This window comes from Clarias gariepinus, chromosome 6 (genome assembly GCF_024256425.1).
Source record: "Clarias gariepinus isolate MV-2021 ecotype Netherlands chromosome 6, CGAR_prim_01v2, whole genome shotgun sequence".
Taxonomy (NCBI): domain Eukaryota; kingdom Metazoa; phylum Chordata; class Actinopteri; order Siluriformes; family Clariidae; genus Clarias; species Clarias gariepinus.
The window spans coordinates 40,058,591-40,065,889 of NC_071105.1; positions in this window are offsets into that span (position 1 = coordinate 40,058,591).

Below are 7,299 nucleotides of genomic sequence, written 5' to 3' on the forward strand. Positions count from 1 at the left end.
ACCTCAGATTAGAGCCGTTATGAAGCTTTACAGAGCAGAAGGAGCAGATAAACATCTCAATATCAACTGTTCAGAGGAGATTATTGTGTATTATTGTGTGTTTTGGATAATAAACGCCTTCAGTACTGTTTTACAGTGTAGAGAGAAATAAACATCAGGAACAGCCATGGAGTTAGAGTAAGGAGAGTACAAACTTTTGACTGGTAGTGTGTATATGTATGTACATACAGTGAGGTCAATAAGTATTTGATCACCCTGTGATTTTGCAAGTTCCCCTACTTAGAAATCATGAAGGGGTTAGTAGCACCTGTTTGAGGTCGTTAACTGTCATAAAGACACCTGTGCACCCCACAATCAGCCAAAGTCTAAGTAGATACATGGGGTATCAATGATGCTAAGAATGGTGAAGAATCAGCCCAGAACTACACGGGAGGAGCTGGTCAATGCCGTGAAGAGAGCTGGGACCATCGTTTCCAAGGCTACTATCAGTAATACACTAAGACGTCATGGTTTAAAATCTTGCATCTTATGGAAGGTTCCCCTGCTTAAGTCAGCCCATGTCCAGGTCCGTCTGAAGTTTGCCAGGGACCATATGGATGATCCAAAGGAGGCATGGGAGAAAGTCCTGTGGTCAGATGAGACCAAAGTAGAACTTCTTGGTCTTAACTCCATTCGCCGTCTTTGGGGAAAGAAGAATGATGAGTATCATCCCAATAATACCATACCTACAGTGAAGCATGGGGCTGGAAGCATCATGCTCTGGGGGTGTTTTTCTGCACAGGGGACAGGACGATTGCACTGTATTGAGGAGAGGATGAACAGGGCCATGTATTGTGACATATTGGGCAAAAACCTCCTTCCCTCAGTCAGAGCATTAAAGATGGGTCGAGGCTGGGTCTTCCAACATGACAATGACCCAAAGCACACAGCCAGGAAAACCAAGGAGTGACTCCGTAAGAAGTATATGGACTATTTAAAGGCAAAATAACAGGTCTTTGAGGGTCAGAAATGTGGCTGATAAGCAAGTGATCAAATACTTATTTAACACAGTAATTCACAAATAAACTGTAAAAAAAAAAAAAAATCATACAATGTGATTTCCGGATTTTTCTTTTTAGATTCTGTCTCTCACAGTGGAAATGCACCTATTCTGAAAAGTGTAGACCCTCCATGATTTCTAAGTAAGAGAACTTGCAAAATCACAGGGTGATCAAACACTTACTGACCTCACTGTACACTGAGGACACAGTATATGGAAATACTTAACATTTGTCACGCCTCAATCCATGTTGTGATTAAAGATTTCAAATTGGCGCGTGGCATTTACAGTACACAATACTGATGTAGATTGTGAGCTTCATTGATGTGTTAAATCTACCATCCTGAAAATCTCGACCTCACCTCTCCTTCACCTGCTTTAGCTGAAACATTTTAATTAAATAATAATAAAATAAATCCTCACAGTTGATGAGAAGAAGCATCCTGGTGAGATTTGCATTGATTAAAAAAAAAAAAAAAAAAAAAAAGGCTGTGTAATGATGATGCGCTTACAGATGTTCTGGATTTGCATGAAACCTGATAGATATCATTGACAGAGAGCAGACATGGGACACGAGCGCTGCGGCACGCACAGGAATAAAAAATAAATAAATAAAATAAATGAATAAATAAATAAACTGATTACTCACACAATGTTTGAAACAAAATCATCACTTTTTATTAATACAGGCAGAGAAAATGCTCATACCTCATGGAAAGATCGTTTCTCCGGTGCAAGTAATGAACAATCACATTCTATAAGGAGAACGAGGCGCGTTTAAAAGCCAGAAACATTTCTGAACCCCGGTACAGCCATGATTTTTAACATTTATAAACAACAGACAGCAAAGTAAATCCCGGTCTGGGAGTCCACACACACCCCCTGAAGGTCTCAGACTCACCCAGGAAAGTCCACAGTGCTTAGTTTAATCAGTGAGGAGGGAAAAAAATTCTTTAAATGCAGATGATGTGGAAATTCTACGTCTAAATTCATTACAGTGAAACGATCCCCCCCGCCCCTTCCCCCCCACCATACACACATCAGATCTGGACTTAACCCCCCGCCAGTTTGTGCATAGATTCACAATCCTTCCCATGATGATTCACGCTCGCCTCCCAAAACACCAGACCATCTGCAGTTACAAAACCAGGACTCTAGAATTTCTAGGTTTTGGATCAAAGTCCCAGGAAGGTCAAGACTTTTCAAAACAACAGCATTTAATAAAAAAAACAAAAACAAAAAAAAAAAACATCTACTGTTCTCTGAACTTCAGGCTTTTTTAGAATCAAAGCTTTTGTATTTTTTGTTTTTAATTTTAATTTGAAACTACTTTTGTAAACGATCTAAAAAAACAACAATGATTTAAAAAAGGGCATTTTCTAGAAATGTTTCCAAAATACAAAAATCTCAGAGAGTCTCCCAGTTTTCTACAACTGCAGCTCAAAAACACCTGCATCTGCATTTTCCAGAAAAAAGTCCTGTTTTTTGCCCCCAAACCTCAGGCTCTAGAAACTCTGCACTTTTCAAGACCAGAAAATCCATGTAGAAATTTTACCTTTTTAAACTTAAACACCATAAACTAACAGAAAACCTTCTTAGAAAAATCAAAAGCTTTACTCCAGAACTAACAAATTTTGGGGAAAAAAAGAGCAAAATCTTTAGTGTAGCCACTTTTCCAGAACTGGAATTGGAATCTTTGTCGATGGAGTTTCACTTTTCCTGAAACAGGTTTTTGCTTAAACTAAAGCCCCTGGAATTTTCTTTTAACAATATTTTTTTATTGATTTTTAAACAGACATAAAGTAATATGTAGTGTGCGATTCAAGGCACACTTGTATTATCTGTATTTATAAACCCTTTATACACACACCCCTATAACCGACCACCCCCCCAAAAAAAGTGAAACTTTTACCAAAAACTAGAAACTCTAGAGTTTTGTTTTGATCCAGAAAGCAACCAGGAGGCCAACAGAAAACGGAAGCGTCTCTTTCCAGAGGACCTTGTTCTTTAAAAAAAACAACAACGACGACAACAAGAAAAAGACCAACGTTCTACCTTAAAAAAAACAAAAACAGGTCCTTTAACTACCTTCACACGTATCATGTAAAAACTACATCTGAACATAAAGCGATGCATAATTATAAAATATTAAATGTAAAGCGCTAAACCTCGAGGAATAAGAAGAAAAACAAATCGATACAAGACTAAAATATTTGGTAAATGGTTTTTCTGCTACGGATTAAAATACAGGAGATATTCTCCGAAATCCACATCCTTCAGTGCGTAAAGCTGGATTTCTATTAATACCTCATGAATAAAAAAAAAAATGACAACATAAAACATCAAAAAAACAAAAAAACAAACACAACTCATGATAATGTTAAACATTAGAAAAGTGAAACGTAAGGAAATCTGGAACTCTCGTCTTCCTGAGAAAAGTAGCCAGGTCCGTTTGATAAATGAAAACCAAAACAATTATCACAAATCGCTGCTTTCACGAGATGCATAAAGGCATAGAACAACGAACAACAAGAAAAATAAAAGTCAATAAAACGCTTCGGAAAATATCGTCTGCATTTGTTTTTGTGTTTTTTTTTTTTTTAAGTCGTTCGTTTTTTCATGGAAGGTAAAACTGTCTTTAGTAAAATTACTTCTGAAAACAAAACCTCACATAAACCGGTTGCTGTAAACGTCACAAGGAGGAACAAGAAAGGAACCAAATTAAAAATGTTAAATTGTACAAACTACAAAAACAGTAGGCACCTCTGAACATGAATCAATCTGATTTTTTTTTATGCGCGAATAAAAAGGTTCCATTAGCAAATTACAAAGAATCGCGAGCACACGGTCAGAACCATTTACAACACAACAGTTCTGGAAAAGTCTTTTTTTTCTGTTCTTTTCTCTCCTTGATTTTTATTTATTTATATATTTTTTGTTCTTTTAAAATTTAATCATTAAAACTCAATGGTGCAAACCTCCTGCTAACGATGAACAGTATGATCGACATTAATGTTTAAACATTTTACAGGAAAAAAACTAAACAAAAAACAATAAGACAAATCCTTGAGTAAACATTAACACATTAACATCTTCGCTCATCTTTTTTTTTCTTTTTTTATGTTTTTTTTTGATTAGCGGAGTGAGTGAAGAGAAAACAGTGCAAGGCTGGATTACACTAATAATAAAAATAATAATAATAAAGAAATAAACAGTACAATACATCCATTAACAAATCTTTCTGTGATTAATGCTCACTTAAAAAAAACAAAAAAAACAACAGAGCAATGATTCACATTACATTACATTATTGGCAATCTCTGGTTCAAGTATTGTGGTTTGTTTGATATGTTTTATATATAATTTGTTTAAAATTAAAAACTTCTTTTTTTTTGTCTGAAAATGTCAAAGCAGTAAAAAATAAAACAATAATGGGAATTTTGGACAAAAATTAAAATGCAAAACATAGAATAAAACAAAACGCGTGTCTTTTAGTGACGAGTGATTCGCTAAGAAAGATTCATTCCTTCTAAATGACTCCTTAAAGTGATTCGCAAAACATAATGAACGAATCAGTGCTTCTTCTCATTTTTTTCTATTTTTTTTATTTGCGCACTAAAACAAGAAGAACCTTATTATTTATTAATTGTGCGTGCGCGTGTTTATATATTGAATATTTAATGTTTAAATCACACCTCGATTCACTTAAACAGGTAGTTTAAAGGAACTGAATCAGTAAAGTGAGTCGAAATGCCCATCTGTATTGTCTTGTAGAGTAAGAGCAACATGTGCAAAATATTTTTGCGGCAATTTTTTATCAAGTATTAAGTACGAAACGTTTCGCGTCGGAGAATTTGAATGTTCGTATTGCTCGTTTCGTCTTCGAACGGAGCGGAAATTCGGATTGGCTGAAATGCCTGGGTTCGAACAGAAACGAGCTGCCAGAGAGCGAGTGAAGCTGGGATTTATTTCTTGCTGGTGTGGTTAGAACGCTTCCTGGGCTTCGGAAAGACGAGGTGAAGTGCGACTTTTACACAGTGGACTTGTGGTTTTGAGATTGGAAAAAGGCAGTTTCACGCCCAGGCCGTGACGAGGTCGCTTGATTCGAGTTGACGACAAGAACAAAAAAAAAAGTCGACAGCTTTTCTTCGGTTTGAGACGCGTCCCGGTGCGATACCTGTTCACGCAGCTTCCCCTTTCGAAACGGAGGGAACGGACAAACAAGGGCCCCTGGACGACGATCAGACTAAAAGGGGCCCGACATTAATACTTCTTTTTTACAGAAGAAGGCACTCCTGCATGCAGTCGACATTTAACACGTGAGGGGAAACATCAGCGAGACGGTTAGCCTTTAGCTTTAAACACCAGCATTACAGTAACGTAGCTTCTATATACTGTATATACATATATACATGTATATATATTTTCATTTATTTATTTAATTGTTTTTGGTATTTAAAAATAAAAGTACCAGGATTTTACCACAGCCTGTGCACTATTAGCGAAATTACAACACACTGAAAGAGTTCCTGCTCTGCAACAGGACAGCGGACGGGAGTAATTTTGTGAATTTACTGAAAAACCCTGATCAGCCGAGGACGTGTCCGATCTCTGGAGGTGTTTAGTTTGCGTCTGTACTGGTTTAAATGCTTTAAAACTGGATTAAATATTTCACATAAACATTATTTTTAACCAAACAGTTGGACATGTTCAAACAGCAACACAAAATTACAAAAAATTAGACTGAATTAAAACTTAACGGTTATAATAAATGATAAGTGATGTGTCTTTAGGGTTATAATTTCGTCTCTTCAAATACTTCAATACAATCTACTGTGATATTAGTGAGAGTAGCCTGAGCTAGCTTATTATTACTAGCAGATTTTATTTCTAGTGCATTAAATCAGACGCCCTGCGTTCGTAAGTCGATCCGAGTTTGTAGTTTGATTTGTTGCGGTTTGTTTATTTATTTACATCCAGTTGTGGTTTGTTTACTTATTTCTTCCCTCTCACTTATTTGCCATTTAAAGACTTTTAATACCCAGCGTAAGTTACGTCAACTCAAGAATTTTGATGTTTAAAGAATTTTCACGTTTCTTAAGAAATAAAAAGTTTATTTAGTTTAACACTGTTTAAAGGTTTCAGGTAAGTGGAGCCCACCTAATGTGTGAGAGAACTGCAGATCACGATGACTCTTTCACTTATTTAGTTATTTATTTATTTAATTAATCTAATTATGAAAACGATAAGGTGCAGGTCGAGTCTAGTCGTAGTCATTAACACGTCAAAACGTGGTTGTTAAAGATTATTTAAATATTGAGAATTGATGAATGAAACAATAAAATACATCATTACAATTTCAAATAAACTTCACTTCCAATTTTGTCTTCCAACACTGAGGGGCGGGGCTTAAAGAAGCTACAAAACAACCTCAACTGGATAATACGTACCAGGTTTAAGTTAAGGACTTAAGAATGAGGAAATTTAGGTGATAAATAAGGTTTAAGGATTTCTCTCATTTTGCATAGTAACAGAGTAACGTGCTGATCGAGAGGAAGCTAAAATAAAAACACATTCCAGTCCGAAACGCAGACGATCTCTCCTGAGCTAGCGGCTCGAGTCACGGCTGCTACTATTAACTCTCGCTAATCATCATCATAATCATCACCACCGACTCTATTTCCGCAGTAATGAAAAATTAAATGAAAGCAGCTGCAAACAGGGAGGAAGGGAAGGATTATAAATTAGGAATAAAAAATTTAGAAATTTAAATTTCCCGAAGTAAATCGAAGTAAGAAACTGCGGTGGGTTTCACAGCAAAGTGAGAAATATGTTTTAAAAAATTATTTTATTGGGAAAAAGAATTCTAGTTTAACTCAAAGTTGAATTTGGCTCAATAATGATTTGTTGCTAAATTGAATTAAAAAATAATTATAAATGTAGAATTTCTAAATTAGAAAGAAGTATTAGCAATAGGAATGTATAAATTATAATTTTAAATTACAAATGATAAGAAAATGGGTTTAAGTGAACTAGAATTTAACAAATACATACATTTTAATGCCTTTTTTCAATTTTCTTAGCAATTTATTTGATCTATGTTTAAAATGAAAAGTCGAGTCTGGAGAACTTTAACGAGGCACTTAGAGAATAAACGTGTGTTTGAGTTACGGCTACAGATCTTTTCTCTTTATTTAATTTACAAAAGTGTGTAAACTCTAATAATAACGGAAAATAAAAAAGTTAAATCATGTTCAAGA